At 27.3% G+C, this 14,119-nt stretch overlaps 1 protein-coding gene across 3 annotated transcripts in view; it reads right to left on the bottom strand.

Annotated features, from left to right (window-relative positions):
- LOC137095093 (trinucleotide repeat-containing gene 18 protein-like) overlaps nt 1-4,936 on the bottom strand; it is a 206,164-nt gene extending 201,228 nt beyond the window's left edge. For 2 of the 3 annotated variants that reach the window (XM_067461331.1, XM_067461332.1), the window contains exon 1: nt 4,423-4,936. The gene's annotated coding sequence lies outside the window, so the exon portion shown is untranslated. The remainder of the gene's footprint in view (nt 1-4,422) is intronic. The other variant, XM_067461330.1, reaches the window with a different exon arrangement.
- Nucleotides 4,937-14,119: the final 9,183 nt, after the last annotated feature.

The following is a 14,119-nucleotide window of genomic DNA, read 5'->3' as shown; positions in this document are numbered from 1 at the left end:
CTTCTGCAACTTTTTCCTTCCCTTCTTTCCTCGCCCAATATGGCTGCATCCCTTGCTTTTAATTAAAAACAGCTTTATTTTTCCCTCCCACCAAAAGAATGCCTGCTTTTTCTGGTTATTTTCCCCAATGCTATATGGCCAAAATAGGGGGGAAAGAGTCTGTTTAGGATCCTAATATTATTTTGTTAACATACACCCCAAAAATGTATCTATAGAGCATCCCAAAAATATGTATACACTCTTTGAGAGCAAATGGAGAAAGAAGCAAATATTGGAAGGAAAAATAAATGCATGCATTTGGAAGAGGAAACATTGCACTAATGATCCCACCCCAAATTAATAATCCTATCATTAATTGCAATATTATTTTGGGGGGTTTTAAAATGGTCCCCCCCCCCCATCTCCATATTATTTCCCTCTGCAGCAATGCATCCAAGTTTTTGCAAAGTTCAAAGCTCCTCTGTTGCCATGATCTTTTTGACTATCTGTTCCAAATGCATGTATTTTTTTAGAAGGGAAATTAGCAATAAAAATATACCTTTTAGAATATTTTTTAAAGAATTTTATTGGATAATATTATCTTATTTTAGGATATTATATTATAAGGATATTATTATTTTATGTTATTTTATTAGAATTTTATTTTAGAATATTATTTGATTTTATTTTAGGATATTATTTGATTTTATTTTAGAATATTACTTGCTTTTATTTTAGGATATTATCTTATGAGGATATTATTTGATTTTATTTTTTGGAAAATTATTTGATTTTATTTTAGGATATTATTTGGTTTTATTTTAGAATATTGCTTGCTTTTATTTTAGGATATTATATTATATTATAAGGATATTACTATTTTATTTTATTTTTATTAGAATTTTATTTTAGAATATTACTTGATTTTATTTTTGGATATTATTTTATTTGAATAAAATTTTGATTTAGAATATTATTTGATTTTAGTTTAGAATATTATTTTATTTTATTTTAGAATATTACTTGATTTTGTTTTAGGATATTATATTATATGGATATTATTATTTGATGTTTTTAAGAAAATTATTTGATTTTATTTTAGAAGATTATTTGGTTTTATTTTAGAATATTACTTGATTTTATTTTAGGATATTATAATTGTGATTTTAGAATATTACTTGCTTTTATTTTAGGATATTATATTATAAGGATATTATTATTTGATTTTTTTAAAGAAAATTATTTGATTTTATTTTAGAATATTATTTGGTTTTATTTTAGAATATTACTTGCTTTTATTTTAGGATATCATAATTGTGATTTTAGAATATTACTTGCTTTTATTTTAGGATATTATCTTATAAGGATATTATTATTTTATTCTATTTTTTAGAAAATTATTTAATTTTAATTTAGGATATTATTTGGTTTTATTTTAGAATATTACTTCCTTTTATTTTACAATATATTATAAATATATTATTTGATTTTATTTTTTAGAAAATTATTTGGTTTTATTTTAGAATATTACTTGCTTTTATTTTGAGATATTATATTATGAAGATATTATTTGATTTTATTTTTAGAAAATTATTTTATTTTATTTTAGGATATTATATTATTTTATGGATATTATAGGGGTATTATTATTTGATTTTATTTTTTAGAAAATTATTTGGTTTTATTTTAGAATATTACTTGCTTTTATTTTAGGATATTATATTATAAGGATATTATTATTTTATTTTTTAGAAAATTATTTGATTTTATTTTAGGATATTATGAGGATATTATAATTTGATTTAATTTTTTGGAAAATTATTTGATTTTACTTTAGAATATTACTTGCTTTGAATTTAGGATATTATATTATAAGGATATTATTATTTTATTTTTGGAATATTATTTGGTTTTATTTTAGAATATTACTTGATATGATTTTAGAATATTACTTGATTTTATTTTGGAATATTACTTGCTTTTATTTTAAGATATTATATTATAAAGATATTATTTGATTTGATTTTTTAGAAAATTATTTGGTTTTATTTTATAATATTATTTGGTTTTATTTTAGAATATTACTTAGGATATTATATTATAAGGATATTATTATTTTATTTTGTAGACAATTATTTATTTGATTTTAGAATATTATTTGGTTTGATTTTAGAACATTATTTGATTTTCTAAGAATATTTTAGAATATATATGAATATATATACACACACATACATACTTAGGGGAAATCTGGGCTTGGAATGGAATCTAATCTAGGTTCATATTTTTTGGAAGAGTCCTTTTAAGACTTAAACGTGAATGGCAAAAGAAAAGTCTCTTTTTACCCTTTGGTATTTAATGTTTTCCCAAGTTTTGCAAAAAAATAAGAGTTGTTATTGCAAAAGGGAGTATTTTTTCCCCTTATTCCATCCTCTTTGGCATCTTTTCTGCAATTCTTTTGGATCCTTTTTTCCAACCCACCCATATATATGAAATCAAAACAAAATGTGTGTGTGTATATTTTTCCCTTTTGCATTTAATATATATATTAAATATATTTTCCCTTTTCTATTTAATATATAGGGAAGATCTGGGCTTGGAATGGAATCTAATCTAAGTTTATATTTTTTGGAAGGGTCCCTTTAAGACTTAAAGGTGAATTGCAAAAGAAAAGTCCCTTTTTTCCTTTTGGATTTAATATTTATATTAAATACAAAATATAATATATTAAATATATTTTCCCTTTTCTATTTAATATATATACATCTGGGCTTGGAATGCAATCTAATCTAGGTTCATATTTTTGGAAAGGTCCCTTTAAGACTTAAAGGGGGATTGCAAAAGAAAAGTCAATTTTTCCTTTTGCATTTAATATATATATATATAAAATATATTTTCCAGGAAGATCTGGGCATGGAATGCAATCTAATCTAGGTTCATATTTTTGGAAAGATCCCTTTAAGACTTAAAAGTGAATTGCAAAAGCAAAGTCCCTTTTCCCCTTTTGCATTTAATATTTATATTAAATACAAAATATAATATATTAAATATATTTTCCATTTTCTATTTAATATACATAGATCTGTGCTTGGAATGCAATCTAATCTGGGTTCATATTTTTTGGAAAGATCCCTTTTAGACTTAAAGGGGGATTGCAAAAGCAAAGTCCCTTTTGCATTTAATATACATGTATTAAATACAAAATATAATATACTAAATATATTTTCCATTTTCTATTTAATATACATACATCTGGGCTTGGAAAGCAATCTAATCTAGGTTCATATTTTTGGAAAGATCCCTTTAAGACTTAAAGGGGGATTGCAAAAGCAAAGTCCCTTTTGCATTTAATATATTTATATTAAATACAAAATATAATATATTAAATATATTTTCCCTTTTCTATTTAACATATATACATCTGGGCTTGGAATGCAATCTAATCTAGGTTCATATTTTTTGGAAAGATCCCTTTAAGACTTAAAGGGGGATTGCAAAAGAAAAGTCCCTTTTGCATTTAATATATATACATTAAATACAAAATATAATATATTAAATATTTTTCCCTTTTCTATTTAATATATATACATCTGGGCTTGGAATGCAATCTAATCTAGGTTCATATTTTTTGGAAAGATCCCTTTAAGACTTAAAGGGGGGTTGCAAAAGCAAAGTCCCTTTTGTATTTAATATATATACATTAAATACAAAAATATAATATATTAAATATTTTTCCCTTTTCTAGTTAATATATATACATCTGGGCTTGGAATGCAATCTGGGTTTATATTTTTGGAAAGATCCCTTTTAGACTTAAAGGGGGATTGCAAAAGCAAAGTCCCTTTTGCATTTTTTTTATATATATATATATATATATATATATATATATATAAAATACAAAATATAATATATTAAATATATTTTCCCTTTTCTATTTAATATCTATACATCTGGGCTTGGAAAGCAATCTAATCTGGGTTTATATTTTTGGAAAGATCCCTTTAAGACTTAAAAGGGGATTGCAAAAGAAAAGTCCCTTTTGCATTTAATATATATACATTAAATACAAAATATAATATATTACATATATTTTCCCTTTTCTATTTAATATACATAGATCTGGGCTTGGAAAGCAATCTAATCTAGCTTCATATTTTTTGGAAAGATCCTTTTAAGACTTAAAGGGGGGTTGCAAAAGCAAAGTCCCTTTTGCATTTAATATATTTATATTAAATACAAAAATATAATATATTAAATATATTTTCCCTTTTCTATTTAATATATATACATCTGGGCTTGGAAAGCAATCTAATCTGGGTTCATATTTTTGGAAAGATCCCTTTTAGACTTAAAAGGTGAATTGCAAAAGCAAAGTTAATGTTTTCCTTTTGCATTTAATGTTTTCCTAAGTTTTGCAAAAAAATAAACAAGAGTTGCTCTTACCTTGTTATTGCAAAAAGGGGGGTATATTTCCCCCCTTATTCCATCCTCTTCTTTGGCATTTTTCCTGCAATTCTATTTTCCAAAGCCACCCACCCAAAAATATATATAAATATATATTTAATATATTTGCAACCAAAACAAAAATCAAGTTCCTCCAAAGCAATGCATTTCCAAAAGGGCTGTTCTTCCTCTTTCCTTCCTCCTGGATCTAAAGCAAGCAGATCTCCACCTCGAAAGCAAGATCCCTCCTTTTTCCCCCGTTTGGACTCCTTTAATCCGGATTAAATCCACTCCAAATGGGTAGTGCAGCTTGGCTGGGGGAGAGAAGCTTCCATATACAGCAAAGGGTTGGGATAGAAATGCATTACACACAAACTCCCCCCTTTTTTCCCTTTTTTTTCCCTTCCAGATCTCTAAAAAACAGAAAAAAATTAGATCCCAAGTTCAAAAAAAGCTTCTTTTGCTATGAAACAAGCATTGTCCACTAAGTCCCGCCCCTTCTGCTGCTATTGGTGGGAGCGCATCCCTTCCCGCGCTCTCATTGGCCGGCCCTGCCTGTCGCTCTCGATCTTATGCAAAACAAGCCCTGGCTCCCCGCCATTCTTATAAAACCAATCAATGGCGCGCCCGGGGAAAAGGGGCGGGGCTTGGGAAGTTTCAAGGCTTCCCCTCGGCGGCTCAATGGGAGTGGCGAGGCTGGGAATGTGGAGCGGCGGTTTCAAGGCCGCCCCTGGGCTTCTCTTTGCAAAACCTCCCATGTTTGCATTTTTTACTATATTTTTTTTTGTTGCAATGCTTTTTGTTTGGTTTTTGGGGGTTTTTTCCTGTTCTTTTCTCCTCCTTCATGTCTGGGCTGCTTGGTGCAACAAAGAGGGTTGGGATTTAATTGAGTTTAACCTATATTTACATTTATTTAATATATATTTAATATTTAAATATTATATATTTAAATATATCCTTTTCTGCCATTTGTGTTTTGTATTTTTCCTGTTATTTTCTCCTCTTTCAAGTCTGGGCTGCTTGGTGCATAGAGAGGGTTGGGATTTAATTGAATTTAATTGTATTTAGCAATATTTACATATATTTAAATATATATATTATTTCCTTATTTTATTTTTTGCAATGCTTTTTGTTTGTATTTTTTCTGGATTTTTCTCCTCCAAGTCTGGACTGCTTGGTGCAACAAAGAGGGTTGGGATTTAACTGAATTTAAACTGTATTTACATTTATTTAATATATATTTAATATTTAAATATTATATTTAATATTATATATTTAAATATATCCTTTTTCTGCCATTTGTGTTTTGTATTTTTTCTGTTCTTTTCTCCTCTTTCAAGTCTGGGCTGCTTGGTGCATAAAGAGGGTTGGGATTTAATTGAATTTAGCAATATTTACATATATATATATATATATAATTTCCTTATTTTATTTTTTTGCAATCTTTTTTGTTTGTATTTTTCCTGTTATTTTCTCCTCTTTCAAGTCTGGGCTGCTTGGTGCAAAAAGGGGGTTGGGATTTAACTGAATGTAACCTATATTTACATTTATTTAATATATATTTAATATTTAAATATTATATATCCATTTGTCCCATTTTATCCATTTGTGTTTTGTATTTTTTCTGTCTTTTTCTCCTCTTTCAAGTCTGGACTGCTTGGTGCAACAAAGAGGGTTGGGATTTAATTGAATTTAACCTATATTTAGATTTATTTTATATATATTTAATATTTAAATATATCTATATATTTAAATAGATCCTTATTTTTATTTATTTTTGCCATTTGTGTTTTGTTTTTGTTTTGTTTTGGTTTTTTTCCTGTTCTTTTCTCCTTCCAGTCTGGGATTTAATTGAATTTAACCTATATTTAATATATATTTAATATTATTTTAATTTTTATTTAACTTATTTTATTTTTATTTATTTATTGCCATTTGTGTTTTGCATTTTTTTCTGTTCTTTTTTCCTCCAAGTCTGGGCTGCTTGGTGCAAAAAAAAGAGGGTTGGGATTTAATTGAATTTAACCTATATTTAAATGTATTTAATATATATTTAATATTTATTTAACTTATTTTATTAAATATATTTTTTAATTTATTATTATTATTTTTTGCCATTATTGTTTTGTATTTTTTCTGTCTTTTTCTCCTCCTTCTAGTCTGAACTGCTTGGTGCAAAAAGAGGGTTGGAATTTAATTGAATTTAACCTATATTTACATGTATTTAATATATATATAATATTTATTTAACTTATTTTATTAAATATTTATTTTTATTTTCCTTATTTTATTTTATTTTTATTTTTGCCATTTGTGTTTTGCTTTTTTTCTATCTTTTTCTCCTCTCTCAAGTCTGGACTGCTTGGTGCAAAAAAGAGGGTTGGAATTTAATTGAATTTAACCTATATTTAAATATATATTATTATATATTTAATATTTTAAAATATATCTATATATTTAAATATATCCTTATTTTTATTTATTTATTGCCATTTGTGTTTTGTATTTTTTCTGTTCTTTTCTCCTCCTTCCAAGTCTGGACTGCTTGGTGCAAAAAGGTTGGAATTTAATAGAATTTACATATATATATATATATATATATATATATATTATTTATATTATAAATATAAATATTACTTATATTTTATATATTATTTAACTTATTTTTAATATTTAAATATATCCTTATTTTATTTTTATTTATTTATTGCCATTTTGTGTTTTGCTTTTTTCTGTTCTTTTCTCCTCTTTCAAGTCTGGACTGCTTGGTGCAAAAAAAAGAGAGAATTGGGATTTAATTGAATTTAACCTATATTTAAATATATTTAAATATATCCTTATTTATTTTTGCCATTTTGGTGCCTGGGCTTCTTCAAGAATCAACCCTCCTCTGCTTTCTCCTCCAGGTAAGTAAGGAAAGGCCAAAGCTATTACTACTTTGATGCATTTTAAATCCGGGTTTAAGGTGCGTCTACACTGTAGATTTGATGCGGTTTGAAACCGCTTCTCCTGCCAAGGAGCCCTGGGGTGTGTGGTTCCCCCTTTGGGGAGGCAAGGACTTACCCCAGGACTGCATTGAACCTTTGTAGGCTAAAAGCGGTGCCAAACCGCGTTAATTCCCCAGTGCAGATGCAATTATAGAGCAGCAATAACAATAAGGAAAAGCCTCACCCTTTGAGTCATGTTTTCCTTCCCCTTTTGCCAGCTTTTTCCTCTCCCAGCCTCTCCTTCTGATTGCAAAACAATGAGGAAGAGAGAGTCAGATTTGCAACAATTCCCTGGATAAGTTTTGCAATTATATATGTATACATACATTTATAATTTGGATTATATACACACACAGAGAGGTGGCTATACAAAATTATGTATGTCATTTGGGCCAAACACACATATATATAACTTTTATTCTAGATGCAGATTGTTTACCAAAAAACATATAATTTTTGTAAAACAATATAGTATATAATATATATAATACACACAATATGCAATATCAATATATTAATTATATATATAATACATGCAACATACAATATAAATATATACACAATGTAAACAAGTATATATTACACGCAAAAGGCAATATAAATATATGCACTGTATATATAATACACACAGTATGCAATATGAATTTGCGCACTCTATATCTGAAATACACAATATGCAATGTAAATATATGCACTGTATATATATTTATGATACACACAATATGCAATATAAATGTATGCGCTCTATATCTAAAATACACAGTATGCAATGTAAATATATGCACTATATATCTGGTACACACAATATGCAATATCAATATATTCATTATATATAAAATACATATGACATACAATATAAATATGTACACAATGTAAATAATATATGTATATATTACACGCAAAAGGCAATATAAATATATGCACTGTATATATAATACAGTATGCAATATGAATTTACGCACTCTATATCTGAAATACACAATATGCAATGTAAATATATGCACTATATATATATATATGATACACACAATATGCAATATCAATATATTCATTATATATAAAATACATATGACATACAATATAAATATGTACACAATGTAAATAATATGTATATATTACACGCAAAAGGCAATATAAATATATGCACTGTATATATAATACACACAGTATGCAATATGAATTTATGCACTCTAAATCTGAAATACACAATATGCAATATAAATATATGCACTGTGTATATATATATATATATATATATATGATACACACAATATCCAATATAAATGTATGCGCTCTATATCTAAAATACACAATATACAATATAAATGTGTGTGTGTGTGTGATACACACAATATGCAGGATAAATTGATGCACTATATATACATACAATATGCAATATAAATGTATGCACTCTATATCTAAAATACACAATATGCAATATAAATATATGTGTATGTGTGTGATACACACAATATGCAGGATAAATTTATGCACTATATATACATACAATATGCAATATAAATATATGCACTATATATATGATACACACAATATGTAACATAAATGTATGCACTGTATATCTAAAATACACAATATGCAATATAAATATATGCTCTCCCTCTCTCTCTCTCTCTCTCTCTCTCTCTCTCTATATATATATATATATATACACACACACACACAATATAAATATATACACACACATCTATCAACCTTATTCAACACACTTTTTTTGCAAAAAGTATTTGTCACCCTTTGGCAAAACTATATATAAATATAGATATCGATAGTTATCTGAATTCTGTTTTGCAAACAGTCTATATATCTTTCCTGTGAAATATACATTCAAGCACATTTATATAAATGCAGACATACACACACACACATATCTCTATCTATCTATATATATACACACAGATTATTTAGCAAGAAATCTATGTCTGGTTTTAGTTAAACAATATATTCGCATTACTATATTTCTTTGCACCGGCTTTGATCTTTAGATTGAGACGCAAAGCGGCTCGTGAGGTTAAAAAATGCAATTTCAATATCCATAACAAACAAATGCATATGAAAATAGACTTAGCAAACCAATCAAAAGTCCTTAAAGCGGGTAAAATAATCACATATGTATATATATATGAAATTTGTGTTTGTAAAGATATTTTTATATATTTGAATATTTTTAGTTTCGAAGTGTTTTGATTGTTTTATTCAATTTTAATATTATATATGTGTTATAATCACATGTATATATCTACACAAACATATATGTCCATATTATAATCTATATATTCTATTTAAATATTTGATGTATATATATGTGTGTGTGCGTGTGTTAAAATGGGTAAAATAATCACACATACACATATATGTACATATTATGGTCTATATACTATTATATTTTAATACTATATGAGTGTTAAAAATGGTTAAAATAATTGCACATTTATCTACACACACATCTGTTTGTGATAACGAAAGGATATCTGCGGGGACATCTTTATGCGTCTGATGAAGACGTGATTGTATATATATTGTTTCGATTTGCAAAACATTGTATATATATTTATGTGTATGTGTATGGCATGTGTATATATATGTGTGTGTGTGTATATATATAGAGAGAGAGAGAGAGAGATTATGGTCTACATATTATCGTACACACACACAATTATGTGTACGATAATATGTAGACCATAATCTCTCTCTCTAAATATATATATATACACACACACACATATATATATACATGCACATATACATACATACAAATATATATACAATGTTTTGCAAATCGAAACAATATATATAGATACAATCACATGTTATATACAATCTGTGCAACTATATCACACATACATACAATTTTTTGCAAATCGAAATAATATAGATACAATCACATATTATGGCCTGCATATTATCGTACACACAATTGTGTGTGTGTACAATAATATGTAGACCATATTCTCTCTCTCTCTCTCTCTCTCTCTCTCTCTATATATATATATATATACACACACACATACAAATATATATATGTATACAATTTTTTTGCAAATCGGTATAATATGGATACAATAACATGTTATATACAATCTGTGCAAATATATCACACATACATTTTTTTTGCAAATCGAAATAATATAGATACAATAACATGGTCTACCTATTATTGTACACACAGTTGTGTGTGTGTACAATAATATGTAACCATAATCTCTCTCTCTCTCTCTATATATATATATATATATATATATATACATACACACACACACATATATATATATGCACATATACATACATACAAATATATATATATATGTATACAATTTTTTGCAAACCGGTATAATATAGATACAATCACATGTTATATACAATCTGTGCAAATACATCACACACATACATATTTTTTGCAAATCGAAATAATATAGATACAATCACATATTATGGTCTACATATTATCGTACGCACAATTGTGTGTGTGTGTGTACAATAATATGTAGACCATAATATCTGTATATATATATACACACACATATATATATGCACATACACATACATACAAATATATATATATATATGTATACAATTTTTTGCAAACCGGTATAATATAGATACAATCCCATGTTATATACAATCTGTGCAAATATATCACAGACATACATTTTTTTGCAAATTAAAATAATATAGATACAATCCCATGTATAAAATCTGTGGAAATATATCACAAACACATACACATACAATTTTTTTGCAAATCGGAATAATATAGATGCAATCATACGTTATATACAATCTGTGCAATATATATATATATATATATATATATATACTTTGCAAATTGGAATAATATAAATGCAATCATTCATTATATACAACCTGTGCAAATATATATATATACACGTTTTTGCAAATTGGAATAATATAGATGCAATCATACATTATATACAATCTGTGCAAATATATATATATACATTTTTTTGCAAATTGGAATAATATAGATGCAATCATACGTTATATACAATCTGTGCAAATATATATATACTTTCTTTGCAAATTGGAATGATATAGATGCAATCATACATTATAAACAAACTGTGCAAATATATATATATATATATATATACATGTTTGCAAATTGGAATAATATAGATGCAATCATACATTATATACAATCTGTGCAAATATATACATTTTTTGCAAATTGGAATAATATAGATGCAATCATACATTATATACAATCTGTGCAAATATATATACACACACACACAATTTTTTGCAAATCAGAATAATATAGATGCAATCCCATGTTCTATACAATCTGTGCAAATTAGACACACTTTCACTCTTCTCCAAGCAAGCAGATGCCGAAAATAACCTCCGATCCCGCCCTAAACTGCATTCCGGAGATGAAAATAAATGGATTTTCTATCAATTCAATGGGTTTTAATGGTCATCTTGCGGCTTTGGAAGGTGACGGGGTGCCTTTGGATAATGCGGGTCAACCCCACGGGCTCCTTTTGGGGGAAAGAAAAGTAGAAGCCTTGGAAGGGAGGGAGAAAGTGGTTTCATTCCAGTGCAAATGTTCCAACAAGAAAAAAGGAAAAACAGAAAGGGGCCCAGCGGTTTCAAATTGCCCCCCCATCAAGCTCCAGCGTGGCGGTTTCAAGGCTCCCTTTTCTTTGGGGAAAGTGGGAATAGAAAAGAGGGAGGAGGAGGAGGGAAAAGGGTGAGAAAAAGAGATCGAAAATAGCAATATAGAGTAAAAAAAAAACAGAAAGAAGAAGCAGAACGATTGATTTTTTTCACATTTTATTTTCCTCCTTTTTTGTAAAAGCCTTTGCATTTTTCTGCGCGAAAAAAGCATTTTTAACGACGTAACTCGAAACTTTTTTTATTTCTCGTTCCTTTTCTTTCTCCAAAATACTGAAAATTGGGTTGTTTTCCATAGCAGAGAACCCCCCCCCCCCAAAGGAGCTCTACTAGAGACATTGGATGGTACGTCTCTGATAATCAATATCCGATAATCAATATCTGATAATCAATATATTGCTAATAAATATATATATATACACACATATATGGGGGAAAAGAACGACTCCTTTGTTGTTTACTTTAGTAGGTTGTTTACACATAATCAATATCCGATAATCTATATCCGATAATCAATGTATTGCTAATAAATATATATATACACACATATATGGGGAAAAAGAACGACTCCTTTGTTGTTTACTTTAGTAGGTTGTTTACACATAATATCTGATAATCAATATCTGATAATCAATGTATTGCTAATAAATATATATACATATATGGGGAAAAAGAACGACTCCTTTGTTGTTTACTTTAGTAGGTTGTTTACACATAATCAATATCTGATAATCAATATCTGATAATCAATGTATTGCTAATAAATATATATATACACACATATATGGGGGAAAAGAACGACTCCTTTGTTGTTTACTTTAGTAGGTTGTTTACACATAATCAATATCTGATAATCAATATCTGATAATCAATGTATTGCTAATAAATATATATACATATATGGGGGAAAAAGAACGACTCCTTGGTTGTTTACTTTAGTAGGTTGTTTACACATAATCAATATCTGATAATCAATATGTGATAATCAATGTATTGCTAATAAATATATATATACACACATATATGGGGAAAAAGAACGACTCCTTTGTTGTTTACTTTAGTAGGTTGTTTACACATAATCAATATTTGATAATCAATGTATTGCTAATAAATTTATATATACACACATATATGGGGAAAAAATAACGACTCCTTGGTTGTTTACTTTAGTAGGTTGTTTACACATAATCAATATCCGATAATCAATATCTGATAATCAATGTATTGCTAATAAATATACACACATATATGGGGGGAAAAGAACGACTCCTTTGTTGTTTACTTTAGTAGGTTGTTTACACATAATCAATATCTGATAATCAATATCTGATAATCAATGTATTGCTAATAAATATATATACATATATGGGGGAAAAAGAACGACTCCTTTGTTGTTTACTTTAGTAGGTTGTTTACACATAATCAATATCTGATAATCAATATCTGATAATCAATGTATTGCTAATAAATATATATACATATATGGGGAAAAAGAACGACTCCTTTGTTGTTTACTTTAGTAGGTTGTTTACACATAATCAATATCTGATAATCAATGTATTGCTAATAAATATATATATACACACATATATGGGGAAAAAGAACGACTCCTTGGTTGTTTACTTTAGTAGGTTGTTTACACATAATCAATATCTGATAATCAATATCTGATAATGTATTGCTAATAAATATATATATACACACATATATGGGGAAAAAGAATGACTCCTTTGTTGTTTACTTTAGTAGGTTGTTTACACATAATCTATATCTGATAATCAATATCTGATAATCAATGTATTGCTAATAAATATATACGGGGAAAAAGAACGACTCTTTGTTGTTTACTTTACTAGGTTGATTACACCGGATCAGAGCAATGCTCTGTAGAGCCAAAAGCAACGCTTCTCCACCTTCCTAATGCCGCGACCCCTTAATGCAGTTCCTCATTGGTGGTGACCCCCAACCATAACGTTGTTTTCGTTGCTACTTCATAACCGTAATTTTGCTGCTGTTATGAATCGTAACGTAAACATCTGATATGCAGGATGTAT

The sequence above is a fragment of the Anolis sagrei genome, chromosome Y, assembly GCF_037176765.1.
Source record: "Anolis sagrei isolate rAnoSag1 chromosome Y, rAnoSag1.mat, whole genome shotgun sequence".
NCBI lineage: Eukaryota > Metazoa > Chordata > Lepidosauria > Squamata > Dactyloidae > Anolis > Anolis sagrei.
Note: the sequence above shows the minus strand (reverse complement) of the source record. Positions and strands in the feature narration are given on the sequence as shown.